Source organism: Gobius niger (assembly GCF_951799975.1).
Source record: "Gobius niger genome assembly, chromosome: 13".
NCBI classification, from domain to species: Eukaryota; Metazoa; Chordata; class Actinopteri; order Gobiiformes; family Gobiidae; genus Gobius; species Gobius niger.
This window is the reverse complement of record NC_136864.1, coordinates 20925945-20940973: the sequence shown is the minus strand read 5'-3', so window position 1 is coordinate 20940973 and position 15029 is coordinate 20925945. Positions and strand designations below refer to the sequence as shown.

The 15029-nt window shown below is 41.7% G+C and overlaps 1 protein-coding gene across 2 annotated transcripts in view; it reads left to right on the top strand.

Moving 5' to 3' along the window:
* tnr (tenascin R (restrictin, janusin)) overlaps positions 1 to 15029 on the top strand; it is a 133145-nt gene that overhangs the window by 20683 nt on the left and 97433 nt on the right. For both annotated transcript variants that reach the window (XM_079570262.1, XM_079570263.1), the window contains exon 2: positions 13385 to 13438. The gene's annotated coding sequence lies outside the window, so the exon portion shown is untranslated. The remainder of the gene's footprint in view (positions 1 to 13384; positions 13439 to 15029) is intronic.

Here is a 15029-nt window from a genome sequence, read left to right as displayed (position 1 = left end):
TTTTCCTCCTTTCGCAGCATGACTCTGATTAATTACAAGGTCAGTCTAAACAAAAGGGAGCAGTTGTTCACATGTTTCTCCGTATTATTGTCCAGGGCACTTTTCATACTCTGGCCATTCATTTATCACCACACGACCCTCATCCGGCCACGAACGGGGGGTGTGGGGGTGGGGGGGGTGTGACGGGGGGCGATTCCAATTAATATAATGGACTCATGGCTTGATGTTTTTCTTAGCGCTCTCTATAACGGCGTCATTTATATGCTGATGTGCCATTTTTAAGTGTTGCCAGCAGTCGGACGAGGTCTCATAAATTCAGAGTGCGTGCCTCCGCGGGGCATAACTCATCAAGGACGTGTTTTGTGCAGAATCAAAACAGCGCCGAGGGTTTTGACATTGAGGATCCGGCCCAGTTGAACTATGGTGGCCTTGCGCATAATGACACGGTGCAGCATTTTCCCGACAGAATTGCTTGTCTCAGCAATATCGTTAGACAAATTCCCAAATTATCATCAGCGTGAGCCATCATCCGCGGTCAGCAGCGTTAGATTAAAAAGCGGCTGAGAATGATTGATATTTTGTGTTCATAAACAAGCCCATGCCATTTAGCCAAGGCGCTCTATTACTGCTGTTATTGGAGCTGAATCAGAGGTAATCAGGAGAGTGTTATGTGAGAGGGCCATTAAAGCCAAGCAGCCATGGCCCTGAAAACCGTCCCGAGTCCTCTCTGGATTACACTTACCTACTTACCATCTGCTGTGCTGTGTGTGCACAAGCAGCACCTTCATTTATGAGCAGTGTACAATAAAACCTCCACCCAATGAGACCATACTTGTACCTTAGATAGGCCGAAGATAACTTATATTTTGGAGTTTTCAAATGCACAGTGCACTCATGCGTATGCCAGTGTTTCTCGTGTTTGCTGACCCTGTTTCTTGCTTGCCTTTATTTAAGGCGTATCCAGGACTGTTGGCGCAGATGTGTGCAGTCGTGACAGCGCCTCTGTCAGTCTCCCCCAGGGGAAACTTTACAGCTTACCATGTGGAGTGAATGTAAAAATTGCCTCATGTAAAGTGCTTTGTGACCATGTCTGAAAGGCACTATATAAATGAAATTCTTCTACCTTCTTCTACCTTCTTCTTCTTCTTCTTCTTTTTCTTATTTCTTCTACCTTCTTCTTCTTCTTCTTCTTCTTCTTCTTTGTTCTGCCTTCTTCTTGCTCTTTCTTCTACCTTCTTCTCCTTCTTCTCCTCCCTCCTTCTTCTCCTCCGTCCTTCTTCTTCTTCTCCCTTCTTCTTCTCCTCCGTCCTTCTTCTTCTCCTCCCTTCTCCTCCTTCCATCACCATGCTAATATCTCTCTCTAGGCTTAAGAATAATTTGATCAATGAGTTCATTGTACAGGGAATTATTTGCTTTATTTGAAATTTGAGTCCCACTGAGATTCTCTTTTTCAGGGGAGTCCTGGGAACCTGTTGTACGTGTTTTTAGTGGTAGGGGAAACCGGAGTACGGGGAGAACATGCAAACTCCACACAGAAAGACCCTGTCCAGGTGGGAATCAAACCTGGAACCTTTTTTCTGTGACGCACGAGCGCTAATATCCTTGTAAATAAGCGAAGAGAAAAGCAATACCAAAACCAAGCACAGAGTGAGCACAGCGTGAATAACGTACACCAGTCGTCTCTGTGGATTTGCAAATCAAGTAGAGCCCACATTGTTCATCTAGACCAAGGTCAATCCCGTGGCCGGAGAATAATATCTGTGCTTTAAGTGTGCGGTGCGTGTACAGCGAGGAGCACAGTTTGGTCGTTCACACAGAGAAGATGAAGGGGCGAGCGTGCGGTGGTAAAGACAGACAGACAGACAGAGCGGCGTGAAGTGATGCAAGGTCAGTGTCAGTGAGCCGTGACAAAGACCCCAGGTTGTAAATAACAAGAGCAGCGACCTTACATAGGAACGAGATGAACCATTTATCAAACCTCATCGACCACATGCGCGCTCCCCGTCTGACACATGCCAAAGCAAGTATCGCGAAAGATCAGTGTGTAATCATTCAGTTCAATTAGAAAAGTCAATGATAGTCAAAGTAAGAACGTTGCAATGACTGTTACAAGGAACAGCGTTTATTGATGAAGGCAATTATTATGTATAACAGTTAGTGTGAGCACCAGAGAAGTTACGTTTTATGTGATTTAAATACTCTTTACTGAAGCTGAGCGATTGTTATATATTTCATGTATTTTCCCAGATCAATCCCGTACATTTTATTTGGTTTGAAGATGTTGTATTTCTAAAACGGGTTGTTAAATGTTTCACATGGTTCCCAATGAGACCAATATCAAATAAATTTTACGTCTAAATGTAAAAAAAAGTGGGAGTTAAACTGTGCATGCATGAATGACTCAAAACACAATGCCAGGTGTCATTTTTGATAAAGGAACAACAGGAAAAGTCAGTGTTGCATAATCCATCCTTCAATCCATCATTATGCAACAAGGGTCATTAAAGACTCTTATATAATAAAATAATATTGGTTTAATTTACCCCTGAACTAAAAGGGCCTGAGTCAGTCTGTGGGTCTGAATCCAGAGTTGCACTTTTCCTATAATAGACCTTTTCTGGTGTATCAATTCTGGCTTTGATTACACAAGTGATGCATCATCTGTAGGCCTTTTGTGAGCTTTTTCAAAGTTATCGGATTTTGAGTGGGAGGAATCCTTTTGTACTGCTCACCTTATGTCACTGTATTTTCTGATGTCAGCAAAAGACCAGCATCTCCTTTAATCTTCACCGGTGGAGCGTTGTTGGTTGGGACCGTAATACATGTAAACAGATGATGAAAGGAACATACTTGAAGCGATATTGACATATGGTGATGCTTTGATGAGACACTACAGGGAGCAACCCACTGCAGCTGAATGTGCTTGGGCTTATTCTCTTTTCAAAGGACTGGTGGCCTATCTGCAGTAACACTTGGTCCAGAGTAAAAGAATATTTTGAAAATGAAAGGCTTGACTGTTTTAGAGCAGAGGACACCGAGCCTTGCATTGCTGTATTGCTTTTCGGCTGCTTTAGTGACATCTAGGTTTAACAAGTCAGTGAATGGGAGAGGGATGAAATGGATGGAGAGACATAGATGTGGATATGACCCAGCCGGGACATCCATTCAATTTCAGCACTCCAGAAATATTGTCCGACGACGGCACACAAACCAGACCCCAGGCGCCACCTTGTATTAGAGGGCAAGGCTCTTCACTCCGGTATTGCTTGTCAATAAATCCTTCCAGCTCAAGGAGAAAGGACATTGTTTAGCTTTTCAAAGACACACTTCACTTATGTGTTATAGCTGAAGGCGGTTATAATGGCCAATGGTTATAGTGGCTTAAGTGACATATTAAGGTTATTGGTTCAAAATGCTTGTGATGACTTGTGCAGCTAAATGCTCTGAAATAATCACAGTTCTTTAGGTACATGTAGCAGACAAAGTTAGCCAAGAACAATAAGGAACACTTAATGGTTGTAATTGTTCAGTACTGAGCTAAATAAGCATGTGTGTGTAAATTAAAAATGCTTATTATGTTAATTAAAGTTAATAGCATATATTTTATGCGGTGTCGTTTGAAAGGACGTGGGAGAACGATGTTGCAAATTACAAAGGCTTTATTCGCAATATGCTGAATTGGATTATTCATATTCTTCTCATTCTTATCAAATCAGTCGATTTTAGAGGTTAGTGCTGTCGATATCTGTTGACCTAAGGCATTAGTTGAAACTGTGTTTTAAAGCAGTAATAAGTAACTTTAATAAATCCTTTTTCGTAGTCCCTCTGGGGGTAATACAAGTGTTATTGGGATGATTGGGGGGTCTTTCTTCTCCCACTGGTGTCTCTGTCCAGAGTCGGAGTCACCACTACACACTAATTGAATCATGAAGAAGAAGCTAACAGGATAACGGGCAAAGCTAACCGTGGGTCACTTAAACAGTATTTATAGTCAAGTTTCAGTGAAAAAAGAATCTTTATTGTGTAATTGGTTGTACAATATCCCTCTCTCCCTTTGTCTTTTCTCTCACGGACAATTAATGAGTAAAAAAACTGCAACATGCTACGACACCTGCAGTGGCGTTACTTAGTGCTGCTTTAGTTGTGCATAATGAATGAAATCAATTTCTTTTGCGTCTCAAATGTTAAAAGAATGAAGAAATTGCTTTTTTTTGTTGGCATATTCAAGTTTTTTGTTATTTGTCAGGAGAAATTTGGTTTGCTCTGAAAGAATGTAATATTACTGAACAGATTTTTGTATTTATTCTAAGCGATCAGACCACAGGGAGGCAAGTGTGAGACCAGGCCGTACAGCTCTCATCTGTGTTCGTTCTGACCAATTAATCGCGAAGACTTGTAACGCTGCTGATCACACTACCCCTCCTACTCTCATACTCTCTCTAACTCTCTCTCATCTTCACCTTCCCTGGTCTTGTGGCCTTCAGACCTGCCCATCTGTGTCTGCAGCCCTGGCCATTTCACCCTTCATTTCACATGCCTGTCTGGTACGCATCCTTGCTCAAATGAGTCACAGTGAGAGCCTTAAATGTCCTTCATTAATTTTCCCTCACAATAAACCTTTGTTTGATTCGCATGTTTGAGTACACTATTTTTTAATACATATTACAAGGAATACCTAGACGGACATGTCCAGAGTCGTTTAAAAAGCCTGCAGTGTAGTTGTCATAGTTCTTGTTGTGTATATAGAAGATTGCAATAGCCGTATTTGTAGAAGGCGGTGTTTTTCTTTGGAGTAACTTTGTAAAACTTTTCCCATTTAAATTCCAAAAGTGACCGACTGGTTCTCCCACTGCTCTGTTTCTCTTGCCCTCTCGGTGCGCACACACTTCTTAGACTCGCAGTAAATGAATTCTCGGAGCGTTCCCTGTGCGCCGCCGGTGGTCCTTCATCTCTACGGACTCTGGAAAGGTGACTGGACCGACTGCCTGTCATTAAAAGCCCATCATTTTGAGATGACACTGTCTGCCATTATTGACTTTGACTTTTATTCACAAAGGATACGTCCATAAAATCCAATTGAGAGAGAACTGTCCGGCTACAATTCCATTAAAAGTAGATTTAACACTTTTATGGACGTTGTGAATACAGAATCATAAGCCCAGATATAATATCCGCTTTTTATGTTTTTGACCCAATACGCCGCGATTCATCAAGCGACACTGGGACAAAGAAAGTGAGGAGGATGTCAAAGCGGATCATTTAGGTGCACCACTAAAGGTCACAGCAATGATTCTCCTGTGTCTCCATTCGGTCATGAATCATCGGGTCGCCTGTCTGTCATCATGGGGGTCTAATGAGATCGAGATCAGACTCCTATGGCTCTAGGACACCGCGTATCGATCCCCCCGCTGTGACTCTCACCAAATCCACCGCTTTGCCGCATGTTTCACGTTGGTGCTGGTTGCCTCTGCTGAGCTTTTCGGAGCATATTACAGTCAAGCTAGATCACTTTTTACAAGCACAAACTCCCCGAGGGCAAGGAGCCGTAAATAGGGAAGCAGCTCATGCACAGGTCTGATAAACGAAAGCATTAGCCAAAAATATGTCCTCATTTCTCATCATTTCCACCTGCCATCTGTGCCAATAAACCTGGCTGCTTAATCACTGTCAGTAAACGTCTTTAGTCCACAGGATATGAATGGGCTCCAAAGTGAAATATTACACCTTCATTACAGTTATGCCGGCTGGAGGTGATTTACTTTAGTTTGAGCTCATGTATTCCACATACGGTCATATTGGATCCATATTTTTTGCCATTTTAACTCGTGTTTATCCTGGCAAAGGTAAATGGGTGTCCTTGGGACCGCTGAATGACTGTTACTGTGTAAAAAGAGTGCTTGTCCTTCAGGTGGTTCATTAAATCCAACAACCATGATTTGGTGAATTCGACATTTGAAGGAAGAGGCGATTAGTGGCTGGTCAGGAGTCAGCCACAGTTATTGCGCCAACATGAAGAGCAGAAAAACTTTTATTGGTAACATTTTTGTATGTTGCACTGCGTAGTATTTCCAGAGGTCAAGAGGTCGCTGTTTGATGGTGCAAAACAAGAGAAAAGGAGAAAGTAAAGAAGAAACGGTTGCCCTTTGACCCATGAAGGCAACTAACCACGAAACGCCTTGATCACGATCAGGATCCAAGGCCAGGGCAGCATCCGACAGAAGACCCGCTACAGCCTCCGGCCAAAACACAGCTTCTTTGTGAATCTCTGAGTACAAGTGGCAGAACAAAGGCTGGTGTGTTGTCTGGTAGCCCTGTATGGTTTGTCCAGTGGCAGAAACGTGTCCCGTATTCCAGTGGTGTGCTCTGGTATATAATATGGTCCTGACGGCAGTTCTGTGTTTGAGCCTGGAGTTGATGAGCGAGCAAGCACCTCTGCACCTGCGGCACACTCAGCGGGACAGTAGCCATACCTGGGAGAGAGTGCATGCATACAAATCCATACAACAGTGGACCTGACATGATGCCTGATACTGTGTGTTTCACTAGAATCCAATATCCTGCCCTGTTAATGTAGCTGTGTGTCACGCTGAACTAGAATCAATACCAGGCTTATATTTGCATCTACTGTGCACAATTGTTTTATTTTGTTGCTACATGCGTCTTGTATGAACATAATCATCATAATCCATGTTGCAGGCTGTAAGCCATTGCCACCAGTTCTGTTCTGTCAGTGTACCCATCATCATGATGATAAGATAAGATGGATGTCATCTTTTGCCACTGACTTTTGACAAGTTGACCGTTCATAAATGACTGGTTTGCAGATGCCTGCATGCTGCAAACTCTCTGACTGACCCAAGTATTTGCGTTTCAAAACACGTTGACAAGGATCTTCAATACAGGGTTAGCAGTTTCTAAAGTAAATAAGGCCTAGAGGACACAGGATATTTTGTTGTTTGCTGCACACGATGGCAACCTTCAAATCGCAAGTTTCAACAATGAATGGTGCAGCTGCAGACACAGACTGACTTTTACAACAAGGCATGTATATAGGAAAGCTCAATGTTTTAGTGGAGATTTTTCAATTGTTTGAATGCCAAACATTAGTAAACATGTCTGCAGCTTGCACAAACATGAGAGCTATGTAATATACTCACAAGTTTCTTCTAAAAAGAGACGTCCTGCTGGGCACAGGCAGCTTGGAATGCACAACGTGGCCTTTTAGAAATCCACTATCAGTAATGGACACTGCACTGTCTATTTATAGTAAAAAACTAACTGAATAGGAGGCTGAACAATGAAGAAGAGAGCAGAGCCACTGGCATGATTCTACTGGGCTTTCAATCTGACCACATGATTCAACAAACTGTAGCCAATTCTGGATCCCTTTTTTCAAAGAACTTCCAACTTAAATGGCAGCCATCTACTTTGCAGATAGCACAGCAGCAATATATAAATATGCTACATTGTAACAGCATTTAATTAATTCTTTTAGCGCTTCATTGCATTTCATTCTGATAGGTATAGCATCTAAATAGTATTTTTGCTAAAAGTGAGCTGAGTTCATGAATACTTCAACTTCTTAAAGTGGGAGAAATCTCTGCTTCTTAGAAATGTAGATGCACCACTTGACCTGATACTGACCCGAAGATCAGTTTGAGCTTTTTCCTCCATATAAAAAAATCCTTTGAAAATCAAGATGTTGGATGCAGTCGTCTTTATTGTCCACCAGAAGATAAAAATATATGCTCTTGTGGCCTTTGGGCAGAATAATGATAGGAGACTTGATGCTCTTATCATTATTCTGACCACACTATGTTTTGTAGTCTAGAGAAGAGAGGAAAGCATGTTTTTAAATTCATCATCTGAGCTCTGTGGGCCATGGCATAAAGTCAAAATAGGATTCATCCCTATTTCTTTAGACATACATAAGAATGATCTTCCATGTGAAGAAACTCCCAGAGGCACTAATTCATATTCGCGGAATGATTGGACTATCAATACTGAGGTTAAGTGAAGGTCACGCTGACAGTTTTACGTCTTTGTGGGCCTCATGAAGACCCAGCATTACAGGCCAGCGCTCTGCAGCGCACTGGGATGCAGTTTTGCTAACAGGGCCTATGGCCTTGTTTTCTCTCGGATGGCCATTTTGGTAATATGGCAAATACAATAACAGGCAACGGGAACCAAAAATGACCCCACACTTTAAGCTCCTCATGGTTCGCCTTCAGTATCATATGAGATTTCTGCACTGTTACAGCTTTTCTTTGTATTCCCATCTTAGAACAGCATCACGTACTGCAAACAACCCAATAAATAAGATTAGTAAAAAGAGCAGAAGGAGCATTTTGCAGCTGCTTTGGTTCATTGGCAAGAGTTCAGTCACATAGATGGGTATGTAGTTGTTGTTTTACAATATATAAAAGAGTAAAATACTTTAGAAATACTTTTTCTTGTCCGGTAAAACTTTTTTATAATGAATACAACTCTATATTCAATGTACTGAACATAGATACAGAAAAGGACATAATGATTCATTGATGTTTGCATATACTTAAAGCAAACAGTTGATCCATCATAAGCTGTTGACATTGACTGATGCTTAAAAACAAAACAGAACCTGTCCTCCCTGTGTGCCATTAATATTTCATAATTTCCACCTGTGTTTGATATTAATGAACTTGCAGCGCGAGCCGACGCCACTCGCCTGCTAAGTTGTCATATCTGCCAGCCCACCTGCTATAAATATTCATAGTGGGCAAAGGTCAAAAAGACACGGTTTGATTTGGGGCGAAGCCGGCTCTGCGATTGGTTGTGAGGAGTTTCGCTGTCCGTGGTGCTGAACTAACGGTCCCCATCACTCGCGCTGCTTTGTCTCCTCTTCAACACAGTTTTCTCTTTCCTTTGTCTGGAGCTAACTGTCGGTCCCCGGTCAGCAGACACTGAAAGGCCCCATCAGAGCAGAACTGTGATGAACTGTATTGTATGGGACTGAATGTCTTGTTGAGCAGTGCTTTGGCCTTTCACCTTTTACAACCAAGACAAAGAAAAAAGTAATGCTATTGAGAAGAATAAAAAAAGACGGTCAATTGACCTCGCCCCATGAAAGAAAATGCGAGAAAACCCTCTTCAGTTAAGGTCAGAAAGCAGCTTGTGATGTAACCTGCTGCTTGCTCAGCTGGCGTTCATACTTGACCTGTTGTGATGACCTTTTTAATTCCTTTTGTCTCCAAGCCCTACAAAATATGAAATCTAAGCAGTCCAACCATTTTCAATTATTCACACTATTTCAAGAGTAGTTTATTTCTTTATTTTATTCAGATTTTATATTCTATTGTCCTCTGTATCTGACCCAGTGCCTCGGGTCACTAGTCTGACTCATGCACCCTGCAATTACAACCTTGACAAATAGGGTTATTATTATGTAAAAATAATAATAATAGTAACACTAATGACTATTTTCTCCTGTCTTTGGCTTGTGTACCCTCCCCTGACTACAAGTGTCATGAGCATGGGCTTGGTCAGACAATAACAGCCTGTCCAGAACATAATGGACGAATGGAAGTGTAAGTACTGTGGCCCATCCATGAAATCAATGGTCCACTGCTCGGTGGCTGGCTGCCTCCCCTCAAAACACACCCAGGCACTGGCCATAAAGGATGTTTATTAGTCTGACAAGCCGACACTGCAGCTCCTTGTCATGCTTCGATAATAGGGGCCAGGCGCAGCCCGGCGGAAGTCCTGCTTTAGCTGGTTTGGAGACAGACAAGCCCTTCAGGGGAGCAGATAAGGAAGCAAAGGGAACAGAAAGGAAAAAGGGGGGGCGGTGTAATACTGTAACAGGGCTTTGTGCGAGCAGACGAATGGAGAGAACAGAAAATGAGAGAGGAAAAACACATAATGAAAAGAAACGGATGCTTGAGGATAGAAATAGCCTCTGATCAGATTGTATACAAATCAATTTACTATTACTATATTTTACTATATACCACATTAATGCAATTCACATCACTACAGCAACAATATACAGTCCTATGAGTTAGACTAATACCTAATCTAGACTATACCTGCAGTTCTGTTTCCATCACAGTCCCTCATTGCTCCACATTTACATTCTCAGCGTGAGAGCATTGTTGCCATGTCTTGACTAACTGCTCTCGGACCACACAAAAGCTGTGAAATCAATTGACGATCGAACCAATTATTCTCGTTCATTGGTTCGATCAGTTAAATGTTGTTAATAACGTGATTGCATCTTTTTGTTTCGTTGGCTTTTTAGTGAAGCGCCTCTGTAATGAACAGCTGAGAGTCACTGTAGCTCAGAGCAGATGCCTGCCATAAATCAGCGAATCAATGCCCCCCAAGTAAGTCCCTGGACAATATTGTCGGAAAATGGCTTGAATGAGTGTCATTGATTCGGCTTAACAAAACATTATTTTCACTAAGAATGGCCGACCTTGAAAGACAAGTCGGCATTCTTCGTGTCTTTGCGCTGCGGGAAACTTCTACTAGACAGAAAATGCCCTCTGGATGTGACGCACAAAAGGAAACTGCAATTCACTAGATTTTTTAATAGAGTTTTTTTTTTCTTCATCGTCTTGTACTTATGACCTTAATAATCACGTTTTCACTCCACAAACCCGGTCAAACTGAGAGAGGAGATAAGAAGATATGCCCTGTTATTGCTGACTCGTGAAACAGCGCCGTTCATTTTTTTTTTTTCAGGTCAGGACTTTAGAGCCAGCGCCACAGAAGTTCCCATGACCATTGTGTCAGAGGAGACCAGGGATGTGGGACGAAAGTGCGTGACAAAAGAAGCCGTTTTAATTAAAGCTGGCAGATTTACTCGTCCTGTCGGGGTTTAAACCATGACTGGCCCGAGCCGACTTGGGCCAAAGAGGCGACCATAAAAATGAGTCATGCCAGCCTGGGGTGGAAAGGCCCCCAGAGGCAATGGGCGGGGGACAAGGTGGGCACTGGGAAGCTGTTCTGTAATGAGGACAAATATCCCTGAAGTTTGTCGTCTGGCAGGAGGTCTGCGGCTGGCCACGGGAATATATGCATAATGTAACACTGTGAACTCTGGTGACATTTCAGCTGCACTATGTCTCCCTCGTGAAGAGAAGGTGGGAGAGGATATGAGACAGCGAGGAAGATGAAAAAGGAAAAAAAAAGTACAACGCTATATTTCATGTTATTTTGGACCTGTTATCTGCTGCTTCAAATCTAACCTCATCCCAGCTCTGCAGCCAGGGCAACACTATGAATGTGAGACGATAGTGTTTGACTTTGACAAATACTTACCAGAAGTCCTCATTTCAGAGCTCAAGAGTAGCCTCTGATTATGTGTTTTTAAAAGAGAAAGATCTAATTTTAGTAATATGTGCAGGGCAGGCTGTTTGTTCAACAAAGTAGAATAAAGAAGAATAGGATTGTCCTGTCTACTCCTAAACCGCACGTCTTAAGTTTGTTAGATCAAACATGAACTGCTTCAAGATAATAAGGAAATGCTTAACTCTGGAGTGTGTGCTAATGTTTTTAAATTCTAGGATCTTCGCGTTTCTTTTCAAAGTCTGGTCTCAAACTAGGCAACACTAGAAAGTTTCTACAATCAGGTTTCTACAAAAAGGTTTAATCAGTGTAATTTATCACAATGCAGTTCATCATCATATCATATCGTTACAAATGTCATTACTTTCATATTGTTTACAAATGTCATTACTTTTAACAAAGGGAAAACATATTTTGCCCAATCTGCATTTTCACTGAGGTGCCAATCTGTGGAACTTGTTCCCTGCCGAAATGTTTAATCTTTGACAGGATTTAGCATCTTCAAAAAAGGTGCAAAATCATGGATGTGCAGCCGCAGCTCTGTACTCATGTTTAGTTTACTCTTATGTTTTATATTTATGCTTCATCTAGTGCTACAAATTAGCTCATACTACAAGCACAAGGACGCATACATCTGACTTCTGTTTCAGTCTGTCGTCATTTTTATATCAAGCAAACCCATTAAACAAGTGTTTGATACACACTGTAGGTCATCCTCAATAGACTACATGATAAGTACTGTATAATTACATTTCACTCATTTCACTAGCCGTCACAGAATATGCTTAGGTCTTTTCTAACAGTAATGTATTATGACACTTATTATATTCCTTCACTCCCTTGAGTATTTCGTTTATTTATGACAGATATTTCCATGATTGAAAAATACCTCATAAATGGACAAACAAACATGAGCTTTTGCTATGAGCGGCTCACCTCTACTAAGACATGACACTAATTTTACTTTGAGTGGGTAGGTTAGGTCCTCATCCATATCCATTCTTTGACGACCCACTGCAGTAATAGCACTTTCTGTGTTGCTGGTCATTAGGAGCAGGTCTTGTATTGATGGCAACAGCATAGTCCAAAATGTTCCGCTGTGTGCCTTTAATTGTAAAGCACTTTGTGATGCACTCATGAATGAAAAGCGCTTTATAAATAAAGTTTGATTTGATTTAGAAAAGATGAAGCTGAAAGTTTTGAAAAATGTGCTTTGTAAGTCTTGAAGAGCCTTTGGTACTTCTATAAATAATTAATACAGATGCTTCATGATTAAACTGTCACAAAGGCGCCCGTGCTCATATGCATTCACACACAATGATTAGCTTCCTGTTTCCTTCCTCAGTGATTATAGTAACTAAGAGAGTATGCGCCTTCATACGTGTGTGTGGGCTGCAGTAAGCCGTGCATTGCAGTGATTTTTGCAGCTATCAAACCACACAGTGTGCGAAGTGAGTAGCAGCTGTTGTCTGCTCTCAGTGCCAGACTCGGTGCACAGAAGAACCACAGTAAGCTTCATAATGGTCGTGGATGGGAGCAGGTGTCTTTCTCAGATTCATTTAGTGAAACTCAACCCAACAAACTTGCCTTTCATTTGTCTTGTGTCTCATGTTCCTTTGTTTTGCCATATGCTCGTGGTCTAGGAGTGAATCCTGTACAAGAAATCTGTGTGCTAGGTGGCTGCCTTGTTTTTACACAACATTTTCTTAGAAGCATGGTGATTGGATTTCTAATTTAGACTTTGAAATTAAGCGTCAGTCCACAGTGTACAATAGGTTAGCAGGAGTCCCCTGATAAAGAGATTCCTCAACTCAGTGGGACTTTCCTGGTCAAATTAAGTTACTTGCTGTATGTATATAAAAAAAAAACCTTGCTTTTCTGAAACACATCCGGGAGCATGAACGTTACACTAAAACAAAATATTGCATGCTTTTTAATTGGGCTTGTACATAGTTCGAGGTCATTTTGTTGCTCAGAGAACATAGCTCTTGAATTATTTCAGCTGACAATTAATATCTATCCTAACCTTAAACTGTTCTGTTTGTGCCCCCAGCTCCCCCTCTGAAGCCCAGCAGTAAGAAGATCAACCGCAATCTGTGCACTCGAGGTAAGAACCCAGGCAATAAGGATTCCACTGTACCCCTTTGAACAGCAGCAAGTTGCAATATGCACTCTACTCTTCTTATCTTTATGCATGAGTGTATGTGGGCGCGGAGGAGTGTATTTGCGCAAAGTAATGGAAAGCAGCACAGTGTGATACCTGTCTTTAATATTTGAAACCCTTTTATCAGTGCGGGCCTTCTGCGTGAAGCCTGGCCACTGGGCATTTTCTGATAAGCACGGACTATTTGCCATATATGTTCCACTGTTTATTAGATGCTTTACACGCCGCTGTCGCTTTGGAGGGGTTTAAAGGGTTTTTCCAATTACAAATAGCAGTGAGATACAAAAGACCTTTTGTACTTCTTTCCTGTTTGTGTGTGGTTATGTCATGTTTGATCCGGCCCTCTCCAAACAGCTGTAATAATAGTTTGTTTTCAGAGTTTCAGCAAATTGGAGCATTGTAAAAGAGGGTTGCTATGACAATGAATTTTGTCTGAAAAAAACAACAAAGCTTTCCTGTGTACTTTAAGGTCATTTACAGTGCAAAGACAGTGTTTCAGTCCGACGGTCTTTAGTCTCTCCTCACTTGGACCATGGTTGACTATAATTGCTTTCTGACTGAAGTGTGTGCTCTACCAAAAGAGGAAGACTGCTGCTGTTTGCCTTTCTAATTACTTCTCATAGGAACCCAGCCATTGATTGTTGCAAATGCCTATTGATTTTTTAGCAAGGCTCTACCCACATTTGTGCTGAATGCCACGGGACAGATGATGTTTTGGTGTCTGGTGTTGTTTGTGACATCTGTGCTGTTTAAAAACGACAGCTATAAGACCAGATCATCCAACATCCATATTTATAGGGCATACGTCATTCAGGAAAAGGTCGCTGATGTTTATGGATAGGGAGCCCAGTGCATTCTTTTGAGCTTGGTGGTCTAATCGAGAGGCATTGATCGGACTGGGGGAAACTGTGTGCTTACTTGCACATCCAGATAGCCAAAGGCTATTGGCATTCTGTTTGTTCACTTCAGATAAAATCACAAGACTTTCCTCCCTGTGGTCTAAACAGATCACTATGTCAAAGGGTCACAAGCGGTACCACAATTAATCAGCCATTGCCCTCTTCAGTGTTTTAGCTACCAAATTACTTCTTTCTTTCTTTTATTTTTTTCTGCAATTACCATCTGTCATCCTTTACTGAAAAATCTTCTGAAAACAAATTTCATAATAGTAATAACAGTAATGGTGTAAATGGGTAAGGATTTGCTTTATTATACGTATGATTTTGGTGTTTAGCAGCTGTGATCTAAGTGACATATTTTCATGTGCTCTGACCATCCAGCTCTTAAAGCAAAGGCAAAAACACCACAACCACATCCGGGACATCGGCCCCAGTCAATTGATTTTCCACATGAAATTGATGATGTGACAGGTATTTCCTCTCAGATTCATATGGCCCGGTGTCAGACATTTGACCTGCATGATGTGCTGTTGGAAAAGTTACTGGGGTCACTATTTACTATTTCAAACCCCATGGTCGGCACGAGGATTTCTTAGGGTCATATACTAGTTTGTTTATACATGAGGCTTACTTAG